The 17,812-nt window shown below is 40.5% G+C and overlaps 1 long non-coding RNA gene across 2 annotated transcripts in view; it reads left to right on the top strand.

Moving 5' to 3' along the window:
- The window catches only part of LOC145506337 (uncharacterized), a 788,916-nt gene that overhangs the window by 428,434 nt on the left and 342,670 nt on the right, over positions 1-17,812 (top strand). The window contains exons 13-14 of one of the 2 annotated variants that reach the window (XR_014053775.1): positions 11,903-12,041; positions 13,947-15,817. The exons of the other annotated variant lie outside the window; for it this stretch is intronic. This is a non-coding gene — a long non-coding RNA (uncharacterized LOC145506337). Of the gene's footprint in view, positions 1-11,902; positions 12,042-13,946; positions 15,818-17,812 lie in introns of those variants that run through there. 2 annotated transcript variants of the gene reach the window in all.

The following is a 17,812-nucleotide window of genomic DNA, read 5'->3' as shown; positions in this document are numbered from 1 at the left end:
TGTCTTCTGCTTCTGTTACCTCCCTACCCCTGCTTATAATATTTCAGTGGTCCCCTTAACCTTTTAAATTAAATGACCAAGCCCTTATGTTGAGATGAAGGTCCCTGTCTGACAGCCTCCCATTCACTTTGTCTTAGCTTTGAAGAAATGTTATGTAGGATCAGACATGCTGTGCTCTTCCTGATGCCTTCCCCTCAAGCTGTTCATCTCCCTGATATGGCTTCAGCATCAGCTCACCTGCCTAACTCCCTTTTTCTTATATGTGGCTACTAGGTGTGAACCACCTTCTATATGCCCAGCCCTTTATTAGATACTTAAATTATTTAGCCCTCCAAGCTCTGTTGCAGAGTCACACCTTTTTGAAGCACACCTCTTCCTGCCTGCAGTCTTGTGGGCTCCTCCTATTTTATCAGTGCGCCTGCAACCAGGTATGGTTACTGTGTTTGCTGTCTTTACTACAACTAGTGCTTTTTGAACAGAAAGATAGCATACTCCTTTTGTCTATATCTTAAGGATCTAATACCATGCCAGGCAGATAAAAAGGATTCAGACATTTTCCGTATGAATTAATACATATATAAGGGCATTAGGAACTCCTTGCAGTAGTGTTACTACTAATAATAGCTACTATTTAGTGAGCCTGAAGGTAAGTATTTTATATACATGATTTTATTTATACTTTTCAGTGATTATATGAGGTAGAAATTTGTATAATCTCCATTTCACAGGTGAGGAAGCAAAGTTTAAAAATGTTAGGTAATTTATCCAAGCTAGTGTGCTTAGTCACTCAGTCGTGTCTGTCTCTTTGTGACCCCATGGCTGTAGCCCAATAGGCTCCTCTGCCCATGGGATTCTCCAGGCAAAAATACTGGAGTGGGTTGCCATGCCCTCCTCCAGGGGAACTTCCCAACCCAGGGATTGAACCTTGGTCTCTCACATTGCAAGCAAGTCTTTACCATCTGAGCCACCAGGGAAGCTCTGGACCTCATATAAATGTTTAGTTTGGACTTTTGCATTTTATGAAATTTAATACCTCAGTTTTTTTCAATATGTTCATACAAATAATATAGGTATATGGCAACTCAATCCTATTATCATCAGTTAATAACTGAGAGTCATACATGTGGACAGATACATGTGTATCCAATTATATGCATATTATATGCAATTATATTTTCATACATGCTTATATTATATTATGTCTAAGCCAGTGGTGGTCATCAAACCCGGGAATGACTGGCTACAGAGACCATGGTCTTATTCATTAGGCAGTCCTGCTTCTCAAATGTCTCTTAAGACCATCATCATCTTCCCTAAGTTAGCCCTTTACTCTTTCCCTAGTGGGTTAAATGCACTTGTCACATCTGACTACTCAGGAAAACCCAGCTGGGCCAAAGAAAACATCTCCGCTGGGAGAACCAGGACTTATGCAAACATCCAGGCTCTGAGGAGGGCCTGCAGTTTTCCTTTCTGCCCTGTTTGTAATGAATAAGCCACGGCAGCAAGCTCAGGTCATTAGCAGAGATAGATGGAGCCAGCCAAGCCGTTGATCTACACTTGGCAAAGTGGAAATGCTGCTTCTCCATTTGTGGAGCAGAGTGGTGATAGAATTCCCCAGCCTTTATGTGCTTTAAGGCGATGATTGCGTATGGGAGGAGAAATAGGAGGTAGGAGATGACTCCAAAGGGATTTATTAGGAAAATCATTGCAGGAGAAAGCAAACGAAGGGGCTGGCTAGTGCTGTACTGAATAGTAGAGTCGAATTTGTACTTGACTGTGTACGAACCCCTGTGCCCCAGGGACCTCAGTGACCTCTCGAAAGTGAGGTGGGGGGCAGTCACATTAGATTAGGATTTTCCACAGTATGCCCTGATTTATGCAAGTTCTATATGTGTTAAATGGCATTATATAGTGAAAGTCACTTTATATTTCAAACAAAAAGTGAAATACTGTTTAGACAAGGCTTTTGACTTGCCTGGTAGCTCGGCTGGTAAAGAATCCACTTGCAGTGCAGGAGACCCGGGTTCAATTCTTGGGTCAGAAAGATCCCCTGGAGAAGGGAACAGCTACCCACTCCAGTATTCTTGGGCTTCCCTGGTGACTCAGTTGGTAAAGAACCTTCCTGCAATGTGGCAGACCTGGGCTTTATCCCTGGGTTGGGAAGATCCCCTGGAGAAGGCAATGGCTACCCACTCCAATATTCTGGCCTGAAGAATTCCATGGACATGACTGAGCGACTTTCACTTTTACTTTTTTGTTTGTTATTCACTACAGGATTTCTCAGGACCTTTCTACGCTAATGTAAATTACTAATCTCCCAGTGGTCAAATACTAGGTGGCATTTCCCTAACCTGATTGATCACAAGGCCACATTTTCAAAATGTTTATCATATGCGAGTTTCCCGGAACTAGGTTCAGGGGAATGCTATACTCGATGGCACCTGAGCATCATTTATCTCAAGGAGAGCTGGGCTACCACTTATGGGGTACCGCTAGGGGACACCTGGGACAGGGGACAGAGCTGGAGTGTCTTCTGGAGGGAGAGGGGATACACACAGATGGGAATTCTTGGTTTAAAAATTCTGTGCCCAGCTGTGTGCCCAAAACTTCTGCGCGGATTTAATGCCTGAACTCCTGTGAGAGACAAATTGAGCTTTATAGTATGCTTCAAATGACAGTGTTTATGCCTATATTGGACCACACTTCAAAAATAAATTCTACATAAATTATCTCATTTAATTTTCACAAAATACCCCAGCACAATGGTTGTGCATATTGTGTAGGAGATGACATTCACAGCCCTTTCTGAAATATACATGTCATGATTCCCATTTAACAGAATGCCTAACTGAGGTCTAGGGAGCCTAAGTATAAATATAATATTAGAATAGTTAATAAGTATTGTAACCAGTATACAAACCTAAATCTCTTTCTATTGAAGTGAAAAGGATAATTTCAATTCTTTCCCAGTTTTTTGTTTTGTTTTTAATCAGGCTGACCTAGATAAATAATCAATGTATGAATGAATGCCTTGGTGCCAATTTAGGATTCACCATTAGTACTTTCATTAATAGCTGAGGAACAAAGAAAGTTACTAAAATTTATGAAAATTTACATCAGTCAACAATTTCTGTATAATAAACCACCCCTAAAATATAGAAGCTTAAAACACAGACCATTTTATTTGCCCCCAGGACTTACCTTGGTCTCATCTGAGGTCTCTCACTTGGCAGGAGTCATCTGGCAGCTGAACTGGGACTGGACAGTCTAACACAGCCTTGTTTTCATGTCTGGTGGTTAGAGCTGGCTCACAAGAGGCACTTCTGTATCCAGAAGGCAAACATGGGATTCTTCTCTTGATTGTGGCAGTATGCTCAGGCTTCTTGAGAATCAAGCTTAGGGACTCTCATACTGTCAATTTCCCCACTTTCTTCTATTCAAGGTAGGTCATAAAGCCAGCCCAGAATCAAAGGCAGGAAATGGACACTTATTCTTCATGGGAGAAGCAATGATGTCAAGCTGCAGAGGGGCCTGCGGGCAGGGATTATTGTAGCCATCTTTGCAAAGACTCGACCACTGTTTTAGTGGATATTTCTTTGAAAATCTGCTCAGGCAATGCACCCTTTTCTGAGCATCTTTTCCCTTTTCATGGAATAGGGCTCCCTAGTAAGAGCTGCTTAGGTAAAAGATACACCCTTACTCAAGAAGGAGTTAATTCATTGCCAAGTCAAAGCAATAGATTCTTTTCCTAAGAATTTTAAATTGCAAAGCAGAGATATAAGTTAGAGATATTGGAATCAAAAGCAGTTCTGTGCAGCCATTTCTTCTTGATATTCATGGAGAAGCAGAGACATACCATTCATTCATTCAGTTATATTAATAGCACACTCATTGCTCGTTTGGTGCTATGATAGGCACTGGACCCACTGAACTGAGAAGAACGAAAGTATATCCACAGGGATGAGGGAACAAAATCCATGTGTTTATAAGAGACAGAGTCTCTGGCTCTGGAACCTGGAGATCCCTGGCTATACAGCCTGCCCATATCTGCTCTAAGTAGCTTCTGGAAGTGTAATAAAAACCATTACTTTCTTTAAGCTGGTAGAAATGAGTTTTGTTACTTGCATCTAAATGAGTCTCAATATAGTATTCTGTTGAGAGAAGCTGCCAGTTACTTTCTGTGTTGGCAGAGAAACTATAACATTGGAAGAAACTGTCTACTATTCTGGGACTTTTAAGAATTAGTACCTGGGTGACATGGCCATTTGGATTTGGTGACAGAAGGACCTCAAGATGTCAAGTAGATTCTTCTTTATTTTTATACAGCAAGACATTTCCAAATATAGTAACTCTTTGACTTGCTTACAGGGCAAGAATTGATACAAGAGGAAATAAGTCTATCTTTCTGATGCTAATTATTTATTCAACTTTCCACTGATTATTTTTTGAGTGCCTACTGTGTGCTAGGCATCATTTTAGGAACTTAATAAACCTTAACCAACCAAGTTAACAAAGGTTTTCACCCTTAAAGAGCTTGCAGGCTAGCACACTGTTCCCAAGTTATGAAATGTAAGAAACATGTAGAGATCCTTTTGGTCTGTTTAGAATTAGGTATATTCTAAAATAGATATTTTCTGGAGTAGGTATTTTTCTTGTTGAGTAATCCAATGGCAAATAATATATCTATAAATATGACTCAATATGTAAGTGTAATAATAGGAAGTGAAAAACAAGGGCAACAAAAATATTAAAGAGAACCCAGCAGTGCTGATATAACTGTTTCTGTGAAATCATTTATTGACCTATTCTTTTGAAAGATTGACTCTGTGGTAAAGTGCTGAGCTTTATTCTGCATTAGGATAGAACTGGTAAGGTTGGGGGTAATATACACTATTAGCTGAACTTGGAGCATTGTAACTCATCTAATGTGTAAAAGTAAAGAAACTGGTTTTATTCTCATTAGTTCTGGGCAGTATTTGTTTCTCCTCTAGCAGTTATCATTGTTGATACAGGTTTCAATCATTTTTATTGCCTATCTTGCACATAACCTTATAAAAAGAAATCTATTTAGTTGTTTAAAGCAGTCTTAAAAATGAAGGATCAAATCTTTCTGAGTTGTTTTACTTGGAAGAAGCTTTGACTTTTTTAAAAAATGTAGCTCATTTTATAACATCAAATGGCTGGGTTTGATTCTCAATTCTGGAAGTTCAAGTGTTGAAATCTTTTGTAAATATTTACATAGACTCATGTAAGAGTATTTATTAAATCAATTTTCATAAGAAACTCTCCAGGATATTGCAGACACTTCTGCAACAGAGGAATAAGGGAAGTAGATAGATGGATATAGATGAATGGATGGATGGATAGACAGAGATAGATAGATGGATATGGATAGATATATAGATAGGCATATATATGTTTATATCTACATATATCTATTTCTATATGTAACGTGTGGCTTCTGATACTCTTGCTGTATTTGCAGCCTGAGGAATCATTGTCTTCGTTGTGGACCCTTTGAAGCCTTAAGCAAAAGACTTGATGATATGCCTATGCTTTTTTGCTTAGCCCACAGAAGCATGTTTGTACAATTAGTCTAATATATCAGAAGATACATGATATCATATACCAACTGTTCAGAAGAGAGGTGATGTAGCATGGAATAAGGTCTTAAAGACACACAAGTTCAGATACAAGTTCCATCACTTACTGTCCACAAGACCCTAAACTAATTGCTTATCATCTCTAAATATTAAGTTTCCTCATCTGTTATATGGTCACTCTAATAGCATCTAATTCATAAGTTTATTGTAATAAATAAATAATACAGGGCACAGTGGCACAGGGTAAGGCACTGTTATTGGCTAGTGTGAGATAATAGAACAATAATAAGGGTGAGGCACTATGAGTTATTAGAACATAGACTTGTGGAATCTTAAGACAGAAAAGGACTTATCAATCCTATTTTCCAAGTTTTTTTTTTTTTTTTGTGAACTGGTAATCAGTGGCCCAAAGAGCTTAACCTAGGCAAGATGGTAGAAATAAGAATTACACACTGGTCTACAATCAGAGATAAGATACTTTTTGACAGGTTTGTTCTTTTATTTTTTCTCACATAACAAGAAGAAATATTTGTGATTGTTATATTCATATCACTTGAGTGATTTTTACAGTAACTTCAATCCAGGGAGTTACCTGAAGCCCCATCACTTAAATGTGTCTTTTTCAAGGAGTGGAAACTTTTGTATCATCAGGATAAAAGGAAGCACAGTGCTTAAAGAACAGACTCTGTCCTTGACTCTATTAAGTCTATTTGTATGCTTTCAAAAGGAAATTCTCTTGGGCAGATAAGAAGTTGGCAGGCTGAAAGGTAATACATAAATTTCCATGCTCAACAGTCAGGACTTGAGCAGGCTTGTCTGCGATGCAGCCCACACCATCCAGAGCTTTCCCCTAGCCTCTCAGTTCCTGTGTATTACTCATGGCTCTGAGCAACAGATTAGGGCAGTGCTTATTGTTCAGGGTACAAATTCATCATCTGAGGAGGCTGTTCTGAATGGAAATCTGCCCCCTTCTATCCTCCGCTATCTCTCCTCCTTGAGATGCCTCACAGAATCTGAGGAGGTTGGGAAGCAGCCGAGGAAGGGACAGTTAGCACTGCATTTTGTGATTCTCTGAGGCTTCTTACTGGACCAGGATGCTGTGTTCCCTGTTCTGAGTATCTGCATCTTATAAATAGATCCTTTCAAAAAGTATGTCAGTAACTTCCTAGGTGAGTCTCTCTTGAAAACCTGGAGTGAGGTAGAGACATGAAGAATCCTTCTTATTTTGAGACAGCAGCTCAGAAATGCAATAGAGATCAGCTGTTTAGTTCCTGAGCATGTCCTCGCATGATCTCTGATGAAGAAATGTTTGTTTAATCTCTTTTAGATTATTGGGCCAGGCTGTTTTCAGGGGGAAGGTCAAAGAAAGAAAATAGTTTTATAATAAAGTAAAAACTCATCACATATAATTTATTAGAATTTATTTTTTAATTAAAAGTCATTAATGTTTTATATATGTCTGTTGGATGAAATGGCAGAAGGCTATTTTACTATGATTCAAATAGCTGGGGAATGATTTTAGCCTGCTGGGCCTCAAGTTTCCAATGCGGGTTCTTAGACTTCTGAGAAAAAGAACCAAAACAGGATTTTGCCTCTGATGTTTCTGGGATTACACTATTTGGTCTTAATACTGACCTTGGGGAAAACTAATAAATTTAAATTGCAGAGGCCAAATGATGCTACTTAATATTAATCATAATATTCTAACTCAATTGAAATATGAAGAGGCACAAAATATTTGAATTTGAGCTCTGATCCTCATCCACGTTGGCTAGCATCATCTGAAACAGAATTGCTGTGGATGGCCCTATATGGGTTTCTTTTTTTTTTTTCTTTGCTCCTCAGTTCCCCTAATCACATAGAATATCTTAGCTAAGGTATCTTTGTTTGGGACCAGTTATAGCCTTTGTGAATAAGACTGTAGTCTGGAAAAGATATATTTTCCTACTAATAAAAGAAAAAGTCTGATAACTTGGTATCTTTAAGTCTCAAGCCTGGATATTCTTGTTGGTGCTGTAAGTAGATCATGGAATAGCTAGGGAGACACAGCACTCCCTCTTCTTGGATAAGCATCAGCAACCTCTTCTCCATTTTGTTATATATGTTGCCATAGTGTTGGAAGGTGGTGGCCTAGATAAGGCGTTGCAGTGCTGGGGCTCTTAGAAAAGCTTTGAGAAACATCCTATCTCCCAGTGAGGCTTCAATTAGCCAGGGTCCTTGTCTCATTTACATGATCTGATGTATACAATGTCACTGGTATCAGTACAATTTCTAAAACCTCCTAAATGATCTCTGCTTTCTTTTTTATTTCTGAACATCCCCAAAGTGCTTTGATTACTGTCTTTCTCTCTCTCTCTTCTCTCTTCATCTTTCCCTTTCTGTCTCTTACATTTCCCTCTTTCATGCATGTTTATTGAGTGCTACATATACTGCTATACTATAGGAGAATGGTAACACAACCCTGGAATGCATGAATATTTTCCTTTTCTTACACATATTGTACCCGAATGTCAGGGGGCTTAAGAACCATAATCAAAGTCACACTGCCAGGAGGTTTAGCAGAGCCAGGTTCCAAGCCAAGTTCTGTTTGACTCCACAGCCCCTGCATTTTTCATTCTTCCTGGCTACCTTACAGGCCTAAGGTGATCTATAGCTACAGATACCCCTTAAACTTTACTAGTAGCTGACTTGTCACTAATTTGTAGATCCCAGGATCTTCTTATTTATGAGAATACTGATAGTAAATCCTAAAGAAAACAAATATGTGAGGTGATAGAGGGGATCTTATAAGAACTGGAAAATTCCAAAGACCTAAAGATTTTCTCTGTGTTGTGTGCTAAGTCACTCCTGTTGTATACAATTGTTGGCAACCCTGGGACTGTAGCCTGCGAGGCTCTTCTGTCCATGGGATTCTCCAGGCAAGAATACTGGAGTGGGTGGCCATTTCCTCCTCCAGAGGACTTTCCCCACCCAGATATCAAACCTGTGTCTCTTAGGTCTTTTTCACTGGCAGGTGGATTCTATACCACTAGCACCACCTGGGAAGCCCAAAGATTTTCTCTATCTGTGTAAAAATTAAGTCAATGTAATGTATACGTATATGTGGAAGTTTCAGTTGTTCAGTCGTGTCTGACTCTTCATGACCCCATGGACTGTAGCCCATATATATAAATACATGTATGTGTATATATGTGTATGCATGTGTGCGTGCTCAGATGTGTCTCCAAGAATACTGGAGTGCCTTGCCATTTCCTACTCCAGGGGATCTTTTTGACCCAGGGATTGAGCCCACGTCTCCTGTATTGCAGGCAACTTATTTACTCCTGAGCTACCAGGGAAGCTTCCCATTCATTTAATAAAGGTTTTTAGTATTGAAGCATCTTAGTCAAACTATGTCACATAATCTTGAGTCTTGAAGGAATTATTCCAGAAGTGAAGTCCATTTAAGTTTTGAAGATGGTAATTTAGAAAGCTCAGTCAGAGTTATATTATAAAATATTTTTAAAGCAATGGAATCATTTTCCCTAACCTTTTCAAAGATGTTTGGCAAGAGCAGTAATGACTGGCAGGCCATATTCTCTTTGACATATGGAACAAGAAAATAAAAGCAGGATTTCACATTACATGTAATTGCTATCTTCATCTTGAAGGAGAAGAGGGTAGAACCAGCATTGGTTGGTGTCTCATTAGGAGCCTAGGTTTTTGTTATGCATGTTCATACCTGATCTTGTTCAGTGCTTACATTCTACAAATGAGGAAACAAAGGAAAAAACAGATACTCTAAGGTGAATAATTGACTGATTTTTGAAAATTCTTCAAATTTTCATCCTGATCTCTGTCTAGACCTACATTACTATTCTCTTGTACTTCTCACATGCACAAGATACTACCATTTCCATTTTTCTTCTCATCCAAAAATTGAGCTCAAGTATCACTTCATTCCAATCCCAAAGAAAGGCAATGCCAAAGAATGCTCAAACTACTGCACAATTGCACTCATCTCACACACTAGTAAACTAATGCTTAAAATTCTCCAAGCCAGACTTCAGCAATACGTGAACTGTGAACTTCCAGATGTTCAAGCTGGTTTTAGAAAAGGCAGAGGAACCAAAGATCAAATTGCCAATATCCACTGGATCATAGAAAAAGCAAGAGAGTACCAGAAAAACATCTACTTCTGCTTTATTGACTATGCCAAAGCCTTTGACTGTGTGGATCACAATAAACTGTGGAAAATCCTGAAAGAGATGGAAATACCAGACCACCTGACCTGCCTCTTGAGAAACCTGTATGCAGGTCAGGAAGCAACAGTTAGAACTGGACATGGAACAACAGACTGGTTCCAAATAGGAAAAGGAGTACGTCAAGGCTGTATATTGTCACCCTGCTTATTTAACTTCTATGCAGAGTACATCATGAGAAATGCTGGGCTGGATGAAGCACCAGCTGGAATAAAGATTGCCGGGAGAAATATCAATAACCTCAAATATGTAGATGACACCACCCTTATGGCAGAAAGTGAAGAAGAACTAAAAAGCCTCTTGATGAAAGTGAAAGTGGGGAGTGAAAAAGTTGGCTTAAAGCTCAACATTCAGAAAACTAAGATCATGGCATCCGGTCCCATCACTTCATGGCAGATAGATGGGGAAACAGTGCAAACAGTGGCTGACTTTATTTTGGGGGGCTCCAAAATCACTGCAGATGGTGACTGCAGCCATGAAATTAAAAGACACTTACTCCTTGAAAGGAAAGTTATGACCAACCTAGATAGCATATTAAAAAGCAGAGACATTACTTTGCCAACAAAGGTCCATCTAGTCAAGGCTATGGTTTTTCTAGTGGTCATGTATGGATGTGCGAGTTGGACTATAAAGAAAGCTGAGCGCCGAAGAATTGAATCTTTTGAACTGTGGTGTTGGAGAAGACTCTTGAGAGTCCCTTGGACTGCAAGGAGATCCAATCAGTCCATCCTAAAGGAGATCAGTCCTGGGTGTTCATTGGAAGGACTGATGTTGAAGCTGAAACTACAACACTTTGGCCACCTGATGCGAAGAGCTGACTCATTGGAAAAGACCCTGATGCTGGGAAAGATTGAGGGCAGGAGGAGAAGGGGATGACAGAGGATGAGATGGCTGGGTGGCACCATCGACTCGGTGGACATGGGTTTGGGTAAACTCAGGGAGTTGGTGATGGACAGGGAGGCCTGGCGTGCTGCAGTTCATGGGGTCGCAAAGAGTCAGACACGACTGAGCAACTGAACTGAACTGAACTGATCACTTCCTCCAGGAAGCCTTCCAAAACTAGCCCAGATCATACTGATCTATCTTTCTGTCTCTTTAAAATTTCTATAGGACTACTTTTCAGAATTATAAAACTAGTTCATCCCGTACTGCTTTAAGTTTGTCTCTGTTTCTTTAGAATATGCCTTGCCTCGCTTTGCTATGTAGCTTGACTTTTCTGAGTTCCTTGAGAAGCAAACCTATATCCCCTTCTTTTTTGTTCCCTATTACAACTAACGACAGCTGATTATATGCATACTTGTCAAATGCTTTTGAACACAGATTAGTCACGTTCTCAGAATACCCAGGAAGGACTGGACATTGGCAAAAATTAAGATACTTATTGCTATAGCCCTTCTTTGTAATTTCCTAAGGTAGAAAGAGGGCCCAGGAAACTGAAGTTTTACCATTTTCCTAAAATTATCCTACACAAGTGGTTTGGGGACCATACTTTAGTATTCACTACTGGAAGGCAGTGGTTACTGAAGTGGGCAAGATTGGGATAACCCGGGACACATGAAATAATATAGATTTCCAAACCTCACCCCAAACCAATGGAATCAGAATTTAGAAAATGGGCAGGAGAGGGAACTTGAGAACCTGTATTTTTAAAAATTTCTGCAGGTGATTTAGAATAATCAATTATCTATTTTTTTTTCCTACTGCAGAAAGTTTTACTGTTTCCATTTGGTCCATGGCTTGGTAGATAGCTGGTTAAAAAGTTGCTTAATGGCTGCTGGTGGAGGCTCAGGGAGAAGCCCTGACATCAAGGAGATGCAGAGGGGCTCCTCAAAGGCCACTGGGCCCTGGGGGCTCCTAGTTGTGCTTAGGGTGAGTCTTTCTAAGAGACACCCAGCCTTGGGGCTGGGCAGTTTGCAGAGGTTAGTCAGGTGGTTTCCTATCTTCTTGACGAATTTCACTCACTCATCGAGGAAGTAGATCTCCAGGAAGTCACAGAGATGAGAGTCTGTGGACATAACTCAGGGCATGCAGATCCAGAAAGGCTTGGTTCTCTTCCAGGGTGACAGTGGCTTCTATGGCATCCCAGGTTTCATCCCAATCACTTTGGGACACTTCCTGAAAGAGAGCACATCTTCAGGAGATGCTGGACAGCCTCCAGAGCCACCTGCTTGAGGTCACACCAGAAGCCCAGAGAGAGGTAGGTGCAAGAGGCTTGCAAATGCAAGTGCATCAGGTAGTCGATGGGAACTTTCCCCTTGGTGGACTAATTCTGACGAATCTGGTAGTTCATGGTTGGCCTACAATAAGGACCTAACCACAAAATATGGTGTTGACTGGTCCCAGAGTTTGGGACTGAAGAGATGTCTGGAGGGTACTCAGAGACTGGAAGAAGGTGTGTTCCTTCTAAACACCAAATACTGCTGAGGTGAGAGGTAAATCCACAGGACCCTCCGGGTTCACTCTGAAATATCCTGTTGTATTACCACCGTTTGGGAAGTTCTTTTAACTACTCTCCCATCTGGTTTCATTAGCACCAGATTCTTGGTTCAACATCTGAAGTCTTGACACCTTCTGCCAGGCCTCTGGCTATATCCCATCACTCTTCTCTCTCTAAGGGGTGAAAATGCCTAAAACCAGACTGCCATTTTGAAAAAGAATCTCCCCTAGGAAACAAGCACATTTCAAGTACCATTCTGACCTACTCTTGATTTCAGCAATAAATCTCTTTTAAAATTACGAAGAACTATGGCTTAGTAAAACCGCTGAAAATTCCATAAAATTTATCCTACATGCCTAAGCTGTTGCAGCTTTTTGTATCCAGTTTAACCCACATGGAAAATGTTAAATCACCATATTAACAACACAATCCTGCAGTTAAATAGCATGACAGTTACCATGGAAATGTGCCAAACACAGGTGGGTTGGCAGTGTGTGTAGGGGTTATTGGAGGGAGGAATGTATTGTAGGTTACTTGAGAACTGCAGTGCCCCATTTTTGTATTTAAATTATTCATACACTCAACCGATTTAAAGAGATGCAGCTGAACTTTTAAAAGTAAGATCTCCTGTCTCTCCACCTGGTACGTGCAAGTTGCTCAGGCGTGTCCAACTCTTTGCAACCCCATGGACTGTAGCTCACTAGGTTGCTCTGTCCATGGAATTCTCCAGGCAAGGGTACTGCAGTGGGTTGCCATTCCCTTCTCAAGGGGATCTTCCTAACCCAGGGATCAAACCCAGGTCTCCTGCATTGCAGGTGGATTCTTTACTGTCTGAGCTACCAGGGAAGCCCTACCTGGTATAAATAAAAGCTTGCTCCCTTGGTGGAAATACAGTTATTTCTCCCTTCAGCTGGATAATTACTGATTTTTCACACATAGTTTTCTGAACACAATAACACTAATACCTATAGTAACAGCAGCCATCAAAAATGTAAAATCTAAATACATTTCATATCCGGCAAGATGTTAGATGGACGGAGCCCTGTCTAACTCTCTGATGTTATTTTATACCAACACTTCCCTGTTTACCCTGTTCTAACCACACTGGCCTGTCTGTTCCTCAGATATGCCAAGTCAATTTCTCCATGTTGGGGGTTGTTCTAAGCTGAATTGTGCTATACCCCCAAGTTCATGTGTTGAAATCCTATTCCCCTGTGCCTAAGAATGTGACTGTATTTGGAGATAGGATCTTTGAAGAGGTAAAGTTAAAATGAGCTCATTGGGGTGGAGCTTTTAAAACATGACTCCTATCTTTATAAAAGAATGAAATTAAGACACAGAACACAGAAAGGGAAGATCATGCTAGCTACAAGCCAAGGAGAAAAGTGTCAGAAGAAGCCAGCCCTGACAATACCTTGCTCTTGGACTTCTGGCATCCAAAATTGTGAAAAATACATTGCTGTTGTTTTAAGCTACCCAGTCTCTGGCAACTTTATATCAACCCTAATCAACTATTAATAATACATGAGTGTTTGTATTATTTCTTTTTGTGCATGAAATGTTCTTATCCCAGAGCTTCAAAGGGTTAGATGTTTCTTTGACATGGAAGTCACATCTCAAATACCAGAAATACAGTGATTATCCTAAATTTTTCCCTTTCCCTAGTCACCTACTGAAGTGGAGACTGGAAAAGAGAATGAAATGAAATTGTCAATCAGGACAATGTGATCTCTTGCTACACTGTTTTGTTCAAATAATCCAGTCCTTAGCCTGTTAAACAATGCCCCTGTCAGGACTCAGGAATTTGTTCACTGGCAATCCAACAGACTCTTGGAGGGCACAAACACAAGCTTGTATGCACCAGGACCCAGGAGAAAGGAGCAGTGACCCCACAAGAGACTCACCTAGACTTGCCCCTGAGTGTCCAGGGTCTCTGGCGGAGGCATGTGTTGGCGGTAGCCTGTTGAAGGGTTGAGGGCACTGAGTGCAGCAGTGCCTGTATGGGACCATTTGAAGGAGGTCACCATTATCTTCATTACCTCTACCATAGTTTGGCCTCAAATCAAACAACAGGGAGGGAACACAGCCCCCATCTTAAACAGAAAATTGGATTAAAGATTTACTGAGCATGGCTCCGCCCATCAGAACAAGACCCGGTTTCCCCCTCAGTCAGTCTCTCCCATCAGGAAGCTTCCATAAGCCTGTTATCCTTCTCCATCAGAGGGAAGACAGAATGAAAACCACAATCACAGAAAATTAACCAAATTGATCACATGGAACACAGCCTTGTCTAACTCAATGAAACTACGAGCCATGCCATGTAGAGCCACCCAAGATGGTTGGGTCATGGTGGAGATTTCTGAACGTGGTCCACTGGAGAAGGAAATGAAAAACCACTTCAGTATTCTTTCCTTGAGAATGCCATGAACAGCATGAAAAGGCAAAAAGATAGGACACTGAAAGATGAATTCCCCAGGTTGGTAGGTGCCCAATATGCTACTGAAGATCAGTGGAAAATAACTCCAGAAAGAATGAAGAGATGGAGCCAAAACAAAAAGCACATCCAGTTGTGGATGTGACTGATGGAAGTAAAGTCTGATGCTGTAAAGAGCAATATTGCATAGGAACCTGGAATGTTAGGTACATGAATCAAGGCAACTTGGAAGTGGTCAAAGAGGAGATGACAAGAGTGAACATTGACATTTTAGGAATCAGCAAACTAAAATGGACTGGAATGGGTGAATTTAACTCCGATGACCATTATATCTACTACTATGGGCAAGAATCCCTTAGAAGAAATGGAGTAGCCCTCATAGTGAACAAAAGAGTTGAAATGGAGTACCTGGATGCAATTTCAAAAACGACAGAATGACCTCTGTTCATTTCCAAGACAAAGCATTCAATATCACAGCAATCCAAGTCTCTGCCCCAAATGGTAATATTGAAGAAGCAGAATTGAACGGTTCTATGAAGACCTACAAGATCTTCTGGAACTAAAACCCAGCAAAGATGTCATTTTCATTATAGGGGACTGGAATGCAAAAGTAGGAAGTCAAGAAACACCTGTAGTAACAGGCAAATTTGGCCTTGGAATACAGAATGAGGCAGGGCAAAGGCTAATAGAGTTTTGCCAAGAAAACGCCCTGGTCATAGCAAACACCTTCTTCCAGCAACACAAGAGAAGACTCTACACATTGACATCACCAGATGGTCAATACCAAAATGATATTGATTATATTCTTTGCAGCCAAAGATGGAGAAGCTTTATACAGTCAGCAAAAACAAGACTGGGAGCTGACTGTGGCTCAGATCATGAACTCCTTATTGCCAAATTCAGACTTAACTTGAAAAAAGTAGGGAAAACCACTTGGCCATTCATGTATGACTTAAATCAAATCCATTAGGATTATACAGTGGAAGTGATAAATAGTTTCAAGGGATTAGTTCTGATAGACAGAATGCCTCAAGAACTATGGACAGAGGTTTGTGACATTGTACAGAAGGCAGTGATCAAGACCATCCCCAAGAAAAAGAAATGCAAAAAGGCAAAATGGTTGTCTGAGAAAGCCTTACAAATAGCTGAGAAAAGAAGAGAAACTAAGGGCAAAGGAGAAAAGGAAAGATATATCCATTTGAATGCAGAGTTCCAAAGAATAGCAAGGAGAGATAAGAAAGCCTTCCTCAGTGATCAATGCAAAGAAATAAAACAAAATAATAGATGGGTAAAGACTAGAGATCTTTTCAAGAAAATTATAGATACTAGGGGAACATTTCATGCAAAGATGGGTACAATAAAGGACAGAAATGGTATGACCATACAGAAGCAGAAGATATTAAGAAGAGGTGGCAAAAATACACAGAAGAACTATACAAAAAAGATCTTTATCACCCAGATAACCACAATGGTGTGATCACTCACCTAGAGCCAGACATCCTGGAATGCAAAGTCAAGTGGGCTTTAGGAAGCATCAGGAAAAACAAAGCTAGTGGATGTGATGAAATTAGAGTTGAGCTATTTCAAATCATAAAAGATAATGCTGTGAAAGTGCTACACTCAATATGCCAGCAAATTTAGAAAACTCAGCAGTGGCCAGAGGACTGGAAAAGGTCAGTTTTCATTCCAATCCAAAAGAAATGCAATGCCAAAGAATGCTCAAACTACTGCACAATTGCACTCATCTCACACTCTAGCAAAATAATGCTCAAAATTCTCCAAGCCAGGCTTCCACAATATGTGTACCATGAACTTCCAGTATTCAAGCTGGTTTTAGAAAAGGCAGAGGAACCAGAGTTCAAATTGCCAACATCCCCTGGATCATCAAAAAAGCAAGAGAGTTCCAGAAAAACATCTACTTCTGCTTTATTGACTATGCCAAAGGCTTTGACTGTGTGGATCACAACAAACTGCAGAAAATTCTTAAATAGATGGGAATTCCAGACCAACTGACCTGTCTCCTGAGAAATCTGTATGTGGGTCAAGAAGCAATGATTAGAACTGGACATGGAACAACAGACTGGTTCCAAATCGGGAAAGAAGTACATCAATGCTGTATTTTGTCACCCTGAGTATTTAACTTACATGCAGAGTACATCTTGAGAGATGCTGCACTGGATGAAGCACAAGCTGGAATCAAGTCTGCCAGGAGAAATATCAAGAACCTCAAATACACAGATGACACCACACTTATGGCAGAAAGTGAAGAAGAACTTAAGAGCCTCCTGATGAAAGTGAAAGAGCAGAGTGAAAAAGTTGGCTTAAAACTCAACATTCAGAAAACTACGATCATAGCATGTGGTCGCAGCACTTCATGGCAAATAGATGGGGAAACAATGGAAACAGAAAGAGACTTTATTTTCCTGGGCTCCAAAATCACTGCAGATGGTGACTGCAGCCATGAAATTAAAAGATGCTTGCTCCTTGGAGGAAAAGCTATGACTAACCTAGACAGCATATTAAAAAGCAGAGAGAGACATTACTTTGCCAACAAAGGTTCGTCTAGTCAAAACTATGGTTTTTCCAGTGGTCATGTATGGATGTGAGAGTTGGACTCTAAACAAAACTGAGTGTCGAAGGATTGATGCTTTTGAACTTGGTGTGGGAGAAGACTCTTGAGAGTCCTTTAGACAGCAAGCAGATGCAATCAGTCCATCCTAAAGGAAATCAGTCCGGAATATTCATTGGAAGGACTGATGCTGAAGCTGAAGCTCCAATACTTTGGCCACCTGATGTGAAGAACTGACTCATTTGAAAAGACCTTGATGCTGGGAAAGATGGAAGGTGGGAGGAGAAGGAGATGACAGAGGATGAGATGGTTGGATGACATCACCATCTCAATGGACATAAGTTTGAGTAAGCTCTGGGAGTTGGTGATAGGCAGGGAATTCTGGCGTGCTGCAGTCCATGGGTTCACAAAGACTCAGACACGATTGAGTGACTGAACTGAACTGAATCCAATTATTGCACACCATAGAACTTCTAGTGAATATGGGATGTGACTATGGGATGTGACTACCAGGGAAGCCTGCCTTGG

This window comes from Giraffa tippelskirchi, chromosome 5, assembly GCF_054371585.1.
Source record: "Giraffa tippelskirchi isolate mGirTip1 chromosome 5, T2T-mGirTip1v1.2.pri, whole genome shotgun sequence".
Lineage (NCBI taxonomy): Eukaryota > Metazoa > Chordata > Mammalia > Artiodactyla > Giraffidae > Giraffa > Giraffa tippelskirchi.
The sequence above is the reverse complement of the archived record's forward strand: the minus strand, read 5'-3'. Positions and strand labels throughout refer to the sequence as shown.